The sequence below is a fragment of the Triticum aestivum genome, chromosome 7D (assembly GCF_018294505.1).
Source record: "Triticum aestivum cultivar Chinese Spring chromosome 7D, IWGSC CS RefSeq v2.1, whole genome shotgun sequence".
In the NCBI taxonomy this organism is placed as follows: domain Eukaryota; kingdom Viridiplantae; phylum Streptophyta; class Magnoliopsida; order Poales; family Poaceae; genus Triticum; species Triticum aestivum.
In genome coordinates this window covers 342,394,540-342,407,141 of record NC_057814.1, presented here as the reverse complement: position 1 = coordinate 342,407,141, position 12,602 = coordinate 342,394,540, and positions in this window count along the sequence as shown.

The window sequence follows — 12,602 nt, the reverse complement described above, 5'->3', positions numbered from 1 at the left end:
TTAACCCAACCACCGGAGCAGCTTCTGACGCCCCGTCCATGGTCGCAGATCCGCGTCGTCGACACCATCCTTAACCTAACCACTGGAGCAGCTTCACCTACGCCCTCGTCCACGGCCACAGATCCGCTTCACCCACACCGTAGTCCACCCTACTAGAGCCGCTCCACAAACACCCTACTCGACGGTTCTAGATCTCCTTACCGGACCCCGACAGCCAGCGCAGCGTCATCACCCTCGACGTTTCTAACCTGATTCCCACCGTCTGGAGAGATGCCAAGCACCCGCCACGGCCTAGGTACTTGTCACCTTTAAACCCGTCCAGCATCACCTGCCCGATGTACGTCAAATATACTAACCGGTCGCTGATAGAGGCAAAGGTGTCCCGTCTTTCGATGAGATGATGGATATCGCTTTGGTGGAAGTCGACTTTGACGATCCGACTACGAACGTGCGAGGACGTCGCGCCTTAGCAATCGCTAAACCAACTCCGAGAGGTTATCGACCACGCCGGAGCACGATCAACCTGACCACGAGGGTCTGTTTCCTGCGAGCAAACGAAGAACAAGCAAGAAACTGAGATTGCAATCCGGATATTGCGAATATAAGATGAAAGCTTTATTGATCAAGGTGGAGTTCTGTGACGCCTTTGTCTGGTCGCTGAACACAAACGAAGTACGCGAAGTTGCAGCTATGGCGAACTTTTAATCTAAACAAAACCCAAAGTCTAAACGACGCCCTAAGGGCTGTATATATGGAGGAAGAGGGGGGAATTTCGTGGCCCTTGAGGAAGGGCTCCGAAACCAACCCTATCTCTTGTTTCCCCACACATACGGACTCTAAAAACAGCCTATACTTATGTATTTCGAAATTACATGGGCCTGGCCCAATAATAAGGTGACGCAGCACCTAGAATAGCCTCTGGATGAAAGTTATGAAGTAGCATCTTGTATATTTCGTCCAAGGCTTCATGCACGCATTATGGTGGCTTCAACGTCTTGAAATCATCACTTGTAACTCCGTTCTTGTTCCCCATGCGCATGCCATCATCTCCATGCTTGTTCTTGCTCCAATGTTCATCCTTCTCAAAGCTAGGCCCTTCATTTGTAAGCAAAACAAATGTATCCAATTTAGGCAGCATCATATTCTCATGAATATTAGAATCATTACCAAGAAACGAAAGTACCTGGTAATTTAATTGGCGTGCGCGAGTTCTAGTAATTGGTCCAGTATGTATAGCAGCAGGGGCTGTGGGTGTAACAATGGTATTGATGTCCTCATCATCCTCCCCTTCTTGAAATGAAGTCGTCCTCGACGGAAGCTCATCTTCCTCACCCAAATAAGGCTTCAAATCTGCAATGTTAAAAGTGGGACTAACCCCAAAATCTGCAGGCAGGTCAAGTTTATATGCATTATCATTTATTTTCTCTAACACCTTAAAAGGACCATCAGCACGTGGCATTAGCTTTGATTTGCGCAAATCAGGAAATCTATCCTTACGCAAATGTAACCAAACAAGATCTCCAGGTGCAAACACAACATGTTTTCTACCCTTATCTCCAGCAAGTTTATATTTAGCATTCATACGCTCAATGTTTTCCTTAGTTAACTCATGCATTTTTAAGATCAATTCAGCACGTTGTTTAGCATCAAAATTAACCTTCTCCGAAGATGGAAGAGGCAACAAATCAATAGGTGCACGAGGTAGGAAACCATACACAATTTCAAAAGGGCACATCTTAGTAGTAGAATGCAATGAACGATTATAAGCAAACTCAATATGAGGCAAGCATTCTTCCCACATTTTCTTATTATTCTTCAAAACAGCCTTAAGCATAGTAGACAATGTTCTATTGACTACTTCAGTTTGTCCATCAGTTTGGGGGTGACAAGTAGTACTAAAAAGCAGTTTAGTCCCCAACTTAGCCCATAAACATCTCCAAAAGTGGCTAAGAAATTTAGTATCACGATCGGAAACAATAGTATTTGGCACACCATGCAAGCGAATAATTTCACGAAAGAACAAATCAGCAACATTAACAGCATCATCGCTTTTATGACATGGTATAAAGTGTGCCATTTTCGAGAATCTATCCACGACAACAAATATGCTATCCCTCCCCTTCTTTGTTCGAGGTAAACCTAAAACAAAGTCCATAGATATATCCTCCCAAGGAACACTAGGTACAGGCAAAGGCATATATAAACCATGAGGATTGAGTCGTGACTTAGCTTTTTGACATGTAGTGCAGCGAGCAACAAAACGCTCAACATCCCGTCTCATCTTTGGCCAAAAGAAATGTGTAGCAAGTACGTCCTCTGTCTTCTTCACGCCAAAGTGTCCCATTAATCCTCCGCCATGCGCCTCCTGCAACAACAAAAGACGAAGAGAGCTAGCTGGAATGCATAGCTTGTTAGCACGGAACACAAATCCATCATTAACGACAAACTTGTTCCAGGTTCTTCCTTCTTTACAATTCTGCAATACATCTTTAAAATCAGCAGCATGCACATATTGATCTTTGATGGTCTCCAAACCAAATATTTTGAAGTCAAGTTGTGAAAGCATAGTATAGCGACGAGACAATGCATCAGCAATAACATTTTCTTTACCCTTCTTGTGTTTAATGACATAAGGGAAAGTTTCAATGAATTGAACACATTTAGCATGTCTACGATTCAGTTTAGCTTGACTTTTAATATGTTTCAAAGATTCATGATCAGAATGTATAACAAATTCTTTGGGCCATAAATAATGTTGCCATGTTTCTAAAGTCCGAACAAGAGCATATAGTTCTTTATCATAAGTAGAATAATTCAGACTAGGCCCACTCAATTTTTCAGAAAAGTATGCAACAGGTTTGCCATCTTGTAATAACACACCTCCTAATCCAATGCCACTAGCATCACATTCAAGCTCAAAAGTCTTATTAAAATCAGGAAGTTGGAGTAAAGGAGCATGTGTCAACTTATCTTTCAATACCGTGAAGGCTTCTTCCTGTGCGGTACCCCAAACAAAAGGCACATCCTTCTTTGTAAGCTCGTTGAGAGGTGCAGCAATGGTGCTAAAATCTCTCACAAAACGCCTATAGAAACCAGCGAGTCCAAGAAAACTCCGCACTTGTGTGATCGTTTTGGGCTGCGGCCAACTCTCAATAGCTTCAATCTTGGCTTTATCAACTCCAATTCCCTGTGGAGTAACAACATAGCCAAGAAAAGATACTCGGTCGGTGCAAAAGGTGCACTTCCCAAGGTTACCAAACAAACGTGCATCACGTAGAGCAATAAAAACAGCACGTAAATGTTCCAAATGTTCTTCCAAAGATTTGCTATAAATCAGTATATCATCAAAATAGACTACCACAAATCGTCCAATGAAAGCACGTAAAACTTCGTTCATTAGTCTCATGAAAGTACTAGGTGCATTAGTTAACCCAAAAGGCATGACTAACCACTCATATAAACCAAACTTAGTTTTAAATGCAGTTTTCCATTCATCTCCCAATTTCATACGAATTTGATGGTATCCACTACGCAAATCAACTTTGGAGAATATTGTAGAGCCACTCAATTCATCAAGCATATCATCTAGCCTAGGAATAGGATGACGATAACGAATAGTAATATTATTAATGCCTCTACAATCAACACACATACGCGACGTACCATCCTTTTTAGGCACGAGTATAATAGGAACAACACAAGGACTAAGAGATTCGCGTATATAACCTTTGTCGAGCAGCTCCTGTACTTGACGCATAATCTCCTTCATCTCCTCTGGATTGGTACGGTATGGTGCACGGTTGGGTAGCGATGCACCGGGAATTAAGTCAATTTGATGCTCAATCCCTCGAATAGGTGGTAATCCCGGTGCCACGTCTTGTGGGAAGACGTCAGCGAACTCCTGCAAAATGTTAGTGACAGCAGGGGGCAAAGAGGAAGGCACGTCCTCGAATGAAAATAATGCCTCTTTGCACACAAAAGCATAGCAAACAGATTTGCTGAAATCTAGTTCATCAATATCAGATTTTGTGGCAAGTAAACATGCACTTTTCAATTTAATTTCAGAAACAACACTAGATGGTTTATTATTAGGTTTCATTTGTTGCTCAAATTCCTTTGCCACAATCTGATTTTCACTCTTATTTTTCTCCTGTTTTGCTTTATTAGCTCTATTAATGTCATCTTTCAAAATGGAATCAGGAGTCATAGGAAGCAAAGTAATATTTTTATCCTTATGAACAAGAGTATACTGATTGTTTCTACCATGGTGTACAGAATTTTTATCAAATTGCCATGGTCTACCTAGTAATAAGGAACATGCTTGCATGGGTACCACATCACAATCAACATAATCAGCATATGTAGAGATACTAAAATGCACACGAACAGTACGTGTTACCTTAACCTTGCCGCTATTGTTGAACCATTGGATGTAGTAAGGATGTGGATGTGGTCTTGTGGTGAGAGATAGCTTCTCCACCATCTCCATGCTAGCCAAGTTGTTACAGCTCCCTCCATCTATGATGACGCGAACAGAACGTTCCTTCACAACTCCCTTTGTATGGAACAAATTATGCCTCTGATTTTGCTCTGCTTGTGTGACCTGCACACTCAAAACACGTTGAGCAACTAAACATTCATACCTGTCAGCGTCTTCAGGAGCCATGTATTGCGTCTCATTTTCAGAATCATCTCCACCATGTTCTTCACGGGTAATAAGAGCCAAAGTCTCCTCATCATAGTCACTAGCGGACTCATACCCACCATCCTCAGTAGCAATCATTACACGCTGAGATTTGCATTCTCTCGCAAAATGTCCTCTTCCCTTACAACGACGACAAATAATATCACTTGTGTGCCCTATCGATGCCATGGAAGAAGAAGAGCTCTGCGCAGGCCCGGCAGGTGTGCTCTTGGCAGAGAGTGGTGGTTGTGCCTGCTTTCTTGTATCACGGCTGGAGGTGGCACCTGATGGAGGTGATGGTGAAGTGGAAGTAGAAGATGCACGCGGTGTCCATGATGAAGGTCGACCTGCAGAAAAGTTAGTTCGCGCCAATGGCTGTCGATCCTGCACTTCACGTTCAGCTTTACAAGCAAGATGGAATAAACGAGTGATATTATTATAATCCTTATACTCTAGAATGGTCTGAATCTCTTTATTTAATCCACCCATAAAACGTGCAAGCATAGCTTCATTCTCCTCAACAATACCACATCTAATCATGCCAGTTTGTAATTCCTGATAATATTCTTCTACAGAATTTTTCCCTTGTCTTAAACGCTGCAATTTTTGAAGTAATTCACGTTGATAATATGGTGGAACCCAACGAGTACGCATAGCAGTTTTCAAAACAGCCCAAGTAGTTGGAACAGGATATAATCTACAATGTTCAGACCACCAAACACATGCAAAGCTAGTGAAAGCACAAACAGCAGCAGGAACACGTCTCTCCTCAGGATATTGTAAACATGTAAATCGTTGTTCAGTTTCTAACTCCCAAGTAAGATATATATCAGGAACATATCTACCCTCAAATGGTGGAATATTCAATTTCAGTTTAGGGAGATGGTCATGATCTCGTACCTGAGGTGGTGGTGCCGGCCTACCGTTGCGAATATATACCTGAGGTCGACCTGCTGGTGGTGGTGCTGGTGGCTGCACGTAGTTCTGATTTTGATCAACCTCATCCTCATAATCGCCCGCATAATCGTCATCCTCCTCAGCCGCCGCAGGAGCAGGAGCCAAAGAAGCATCAACAGTAGGTGCAGCAGCACCCGAATTTTGACCAATCTCAATTGGAACGCGCTGTGCCCGTCCCATTTGATTTGGAAGGCGGCGTTGGAGATGTGGTTGTTGTTGTTGTAGAGGTGCGACATGTGCAGCCGGTGGTGGTTGGGGAAGACGCTTGAGTAATTCAGTAAACTTGTTATCCAGCTTTGTCTCAAACGACTTCTCCACGGCATCTATCTTCTCCATAGCCTCTTCAAATCTGTTTAGCACATCTCCCACCTGGCCACTCATCATTTGCTGAAATTTATCATGCAACTCCTTGTTCGTCATGTTCTCCCAATCAGTCTCATCGGCTTGTGAACCTGCCATGGTTAGCAGCAAAAGAAACACAAAAGAATATGATCCTGCAGACTACTAGAAGTGGTGGTGATGGTGGTGTGTCACAAAACCTTCAAGCGAATCTCAAATTCTTACCAGTTCTTACCCAGCAGCAGGTGGTGATCGGCAACCGTTGTAGTCAAAAACTCTCAAAGCTTGGATATAGCGATTACCAGGGAGAGTCAAACGCACGATGTAGACTTATGTGGAGCTGGGAAGGCTTATAATATGGTAGCAAAATGGTAAGCAATAATCAATTCAGAGATGCAAAGTTGAATAAACGCTCAACGACGGTACTGTGCTGGTCCTAGGCTAGACCGTGCTAGAGACGCGAGCCTAGAACAGTAACAAAATCACGGCGCTGCACGTAAACAAGGGAAAAGCACACTCTGGAAAAAAAAATTTCTCTCTTTTTTTTTGCGCTCCTCTTTTTTTTTGCGAAAAATCACTATAATGGCGAGTGTCTCAAAACTCTTCCCAGGTCAAACTGACAGGATGGGCACAAAATTTTTTGACTATTTTTTTTTTCAGAAATCAGGGCAGCGACGACGAAAAAGTGCGACAAAAAATCACTATGATGGCGAGTGTCTCAAAACACTACCCGGGGCCTAAAAATAGGATAGGGAAAAAATATTTTTGGTTGCCGAATTTTTTTTTTCCGAGACCTACTCAGGCAAGGAAACACGAAACGGAAAATATATGGATCTCTAAAACCAACCGAATATCAAAAGAACTCGGATTGGTGGTGGATATATGGCGGTAGGATATGGCAGCGGTGGTGGTATATGGTAGCGGTAGTGGTATATGGATACGGATCGGTGGTGGTATATGGATACGGATTGGTGGTGGTATATGGATACGGATGCAAAGCGGTGGCGGATAAGCAATGGTGGTAGATGGCAAGGCGATGATGATGGTGCGGTGGTGCGGCGGCGGCGTGACAACTTATGACCAGAACTCGAAACTCTAAAAGACTAGACTCTAAGACCAGCAACTTGACACGACGATGCAACTGCAAATTCAACAAAGCAAAAACCCTAAAAAGATTATGCAAAGGCTCAGATTGGTTCGGATATGATGAACTAACCCTAATTTTTTTGTGGCTTTTTCGTGGACTGTAGGTATGAAGAACAGACTCGGTCTAAACTATGAAAAACTGTAAAATCTCACCGAGCAACCTGGAAATCTGATACCACTTGATAGAGGCAAAGGTGTCCCGTCTTTCGATGAGATGATGGATATCGCTTTGGTGGAAGTCGACTTTGACGATCCGACTACGAACGTGCGAGGACGTCGCGCCTTAGCAATCGCTAAACCAACTCCGAGAGGTTATCGACCACGCCGGAGCACGATCAACCTGACCACGAGGGTCTGTTTCCTGCGAGCAAACGAAGAACAAGCAAGAAACTGAGATTGCAATCTGGATATTGCGAATATAAGATGAAAGCTTTATTGATCAAGGTGGAGTTCTGTGACGCCTTTGTCTGGTCGCTGAACACAAACGAAGTACGCGAAGTTGCAGCTATGGTGAACTTTTAATCTAAACAAAACCCCAAAGTCTAAACGACGCCCTAAGGGCTGTATATATGGAGGAAGAGGGGGGGAATTTCGTGGCCCTTGAGGAAGGGGTCCGAAACCAACCCTATCTCTTGTTTCCCCACACATACGGACTCTAAAAACAGCCTATACTGATGTATTTCGAAATTACATGGGCCTGGCCCAATAATAAGGTGACGCAGCACCTAGAATAGCCTCTGGACGAAAGTTATGAAGTAGCATCTTGTATATTTCGTCCAAGGCTTCATGCACGCATTATGGTGGCTTCAACGTCTTGAAATCATCACTTGTAACTCCGTTCTTGTTCCCCATGCGCATGCCATCATCTCCATGCTTGTTCTTGCTCCAATGTTCATCCTTCTCAAAGCTAGGCCCTTCATTTGTAAGCAAAACAAATGTATCCAATTTAGGCAGCATCATATTCTCATGAATATTAGAATCATTACCAAGAAACGAAAGTACCTGGTAATTTAATTGGCGTGCGCGAGCTCTAGTAATTGGTCCAGTATGTATAGCAGCAGGGGCTGTGGGTGTAACAATGGTATTGATGTCCTCATCAGTCGCTGTTACCTGTTATGCAGCTGGCAAAAACTACAAGGACGATGTTTCTTCTGGATCTAACAGCTTGGCCAACCAAGATCCTAGACTGAGGCTTTGCTATGATCTTGTAAGCGCGTCTCTCTCTCTCTCTTGTATTGTTCTGTGCTGCCAGTGTGCTTTGCTAGGATTTTCGACCAGTAATCCCTTTGTGCAGACAATGATTTCTAGTACTGGCTGCTAAATTAGATATGTAGATGTCATACATGATACTACCTCATACCTCCGTTCCTAAATATAAGTCTTTCTAGAGATTCCACTATAGGCTACATACGGAGCAAAATGAGTGAATCTACACTTGAAAATGCATCTATATACATCTGTATATGGTCCATACTGGAATCTCTACAAAGACATATATTTAGGAACAGGGGCAGTACATTACACAAAATCGTAGGTGGCATGTAGGAATTCCAGTGCACTACATTAGGCTCCCTTAGAGTGCCTGCTAGTCCAGCATACAGAGTCATGGCTAGTTTATGGTACGCACACAATCGTTAATTGGTGGTTTAAATATGCGCAAGGGATATGCAATGTAGTATCATGTAGAGATGTCTGAAATTAGCCGTGTCAACTTGCAGATAGGGTTACACAATGAAAAAGTACAAGATGTATGTGGCAATTTCATGGAACATCGCAAAAAAAGGAGAGGCAGCGGTGAGCCCATACAGTGTGCTCCTCCATTGCAATCATCGTGACATGTTATTTGTATGCCAGTTCTATTAGCCAAGTTTCTTAGGGACAGTTATTATGAGTTATCCTAAGAAAATAAGCACCTGTGAATATAAGCTCCATGTAATAAGCCAACCAGTTCTTTTCATTGCGTTTTCAGCTTATCTTTGGTATGATCAGTGGAAAGTCTAGATTGCATTATATATTTTTAATTTGGCTGCCCATATGGAAATTAATTTGACTTGCAAACATCACAAATTGAACCCAGTGCAGTAATTAATATGATAGGAAAACAGACCATCACTATTTGCTCAAAATGCAAATACAAAGATACCATCTACTTGGCACAATCTACTTTGGTCAATGGTTTCCATAGAGATCCCATTGCCTAATTTAAATGAAGAACGCATGACCCACATTTAAATGAAGAACAATTATTTATTGAAATTCGATGGTCCAAGTGGCTGGTTATTATCGTATAGCAGCACCACCTGAAAGCATCATATAGCAGTAGCAGCAGCTCATAGCAACTCATCATACAGCAGCAGCAGTCTGCAATTCATCATATACCAGCAGCAGCTCATAGCAATTCATCATATAGCAGCAGTAGGAGCAGCTCATAGCAATTCATCATATAGCAGTAGCAGGAGCAGCTCATAGCAATTCATCATATAGCAGCAGCAGGAGCAGCTTGTAGCAACTCATCATATAGCAGCAGCAGCTCATAGCAATTCATCATATAGCAGCAGCAGCAGCTCATAGCAACTCATCATACAGTAGCAGCAGCTCATAACAATTCATCATATAGCAGCAGCAGGAGCAGCTCATAGCAATGCATCATATAGCAGCAGCAGAAGCAGTTCATAGCAATTCATCGCATAGTGGATCATAATGAAAACTTGGCAAAAAAATCAGAGGAGATCCTCACCTTGTTGGATGAGCTCATCCTTCAACAGCACCTCAAGGCCATGGCCTGGGAGGAGGGGAGGGGGAATAAGGTGCCTTCTGCCGCAGTGTGGCATCAGCCGTAGTTGTGCAGCGCCCGCCGGAGTAGTGCATTGGACGAACCACAGTGGAGCAGCTGCTGGAGACCATGAGAATGAGGGGCGGCACCAGAGGGAGGAGCAGCCAGGGAGATTTGCCCCTACCCGCCGGCCATGTAGCCTAGCTGGACATAGCATCGTCGAGGACCAGGCCAGATGGGACCAGTGGCAACGGCTCGCTGGAGGAACCCTAGTGCTGCAGGCAGGGGATCGAGGTAGAGGGAAAGGGGAGAGGAGATGCAAGCGGGCAGGGCAATGAATGCTTGCGTGTTTGTTTTTACTTGAGGGTCAGGTGTGACACGGGCGTCAGCAGTTGCATTTTGAGTGTAATATAGGCAGACAACAGAGTCATTTCACTATTCCCCTTCCCTTCAATTTTTAGTGAGGTTCTACCCGAAACACCCCCCTCCAAAGCGAAATTAGTTAAGCCCAAGCCCATAACTCAAAAATGACTTCTTTACATCTTTTATGGCTTATTTTGACAATATGCCCTGAAAAGGCGGAATCGAACTGGCCCTTAACCTGCAATTCAATTGTGCGTGCAATGATGAATCACTCCTGCCTGCTATCTGTACATTTAGGCATCAGCATACATGGCATAACCTAATACATGTGCATTCCATTGTAGAATCTGGAATATGCAATGTTTATGTTAGTTCATACGTTGCACATGATGTTTAAATGCCCTTAAATCTGGTCAGTCAAGTGATGGTCTTTAAGCCTCCTTCTTTGCTTCTTTTCTTGATATGTAAGATTTGCTCACACATCTGTTAAATTGCTTGTTTGCATCAGCCAGCCATACTAGGACTGTTTGCTTTGATTACTTGATGTTCTTGACCTAACACTCTAACAGAGCTTGTCAACGATTTAAACACTAAGGGCTGCTGTAGTGGGGCCTTGTCTAACTCATAGGTGACATAAAGGTTTTGCTCTACACCACAGTAGGCTCTCCAAGAGTACCTGGAGATCTAGTTCGAAGGTATGCCTAGTTTTTACATAGTGCAGACATAGTAAATGCTCATTTCATTGTGTGAAGTGCAAGAGATGCGGCATGTTTCATTATGTGGTGTTGTTTTGTTATAATCTCATCCTTTTGTGTTCACAGACTGGAAAGTATGCATATTTATCTTCCAAGGAGACGAGTAACTAGTTTGTGTCACCTTGCAGAGGGGGTGCAATGAAGATAAGAGGAGGATTTCCAAGTACAAGATGTTAGGAAGGAGCCTTGCAAGAGAAGTAGGAGCTGCGCTGAGCCTCTTCAACCTGCTAAGGTAAGTCACTGTATGCAACTCAACAGTTCAATTCCTTGTTTGTTTCAGGCATAGTTAATTTTCTCTCTTCAATTGCTTTATTTGTCCTCAGTTAATGAGATGCCCAAATAATCATGCCTGATGTTCGGTACTTGTATCACTATTAGTTGACATAATTAAAGGCCTTACCATTTAATTACTCTGCCGAAGTGTGCCTGAAGCTTTGAAGTCTATTAACCAACTATTATTGCATGAGGCTCACAATCTAGTTTATACTACGCTAATGATTGCATAGTTTGCCTGCTGTAGTATGTTTGTATGAAACCCTCTGCTGTTCATTATGCTCCCTAAGACTTTAATTGAGGCACAGAATGGCCAACTGCTTGCTTACTTATACGCAACGTGATGTCTAAATTTGTAACTTGTCTGTGTTTTCGATTAGGCCCTGATGAGGACATCAATACCATTGTTACACCCACAGCCCCTGCTGCTATACATACTGGACCAATTACTAGAGCTCGCGCACGCCAATTAAATTACCAGGTACTTTCGTTTCTTGGTAATGATTCTAATGTTCATGAGAATATGATGCTGCCTAAATTGGATACATTTGTTTTGCTTACAAATGAAGGGCCTAGCTTTGAGAAGGATGAACATTGGAGCAAGAACAAGCATGGAGATGATGGCATGCGCATGGGGAACAAGAACGGAGTTACAAGTGATGATTTCAGGACGTTGAAGCCACCATAATGCGTGCATGAAGCCTTGGACGAAATATACAAGATGCTACTTCATAACTTTCGTCCAAAGGCTATTCTAGGTGCTGCGTCACCTTATTATTGGGCCAGGCCCATGTAATTTCGAAATACATAAGTATAGGCTGTTTTTAGAGTCCGTATGTGTGGGGAAACAAGAGATAGGGTTGGTTTCGGAGCCCTTCCTCAAGGGCCACGAAATTCCCCCCTCTTCCTCCATATATACAGCCCTTAGGGCGTCGTTTAGACTTTGGGTTTTGTTTAGATTAAAAGTTCGCCATAGCTGCAACTTCGCGTACTTCGTTTGTGTTCAGCGACCAGACAAAGGCGTCACAGAACTCCACCTTGATCAATAAAGCTTTCATCTTATATTCGCAATATCCAGATTGCAATCTCAGTTTCTTGCTTGTTCTTCGTTTGCTCGCAGGAAACAGACCCTCGTGGTCAGGTTGATCGTGCTCCGGCGTGGTCGATAACCTCTCGGAGTTGGTTTAGCGATTGCTAAGGCGCGACGTCCTCGCACGTTCGTAGTCGGATCGTCAAAGTCGACTTCCACCAAAGCGATATCCATCATCTCATCGAAAGACGGGACACCTTTGCCTCTATCAAGTGGTATTAG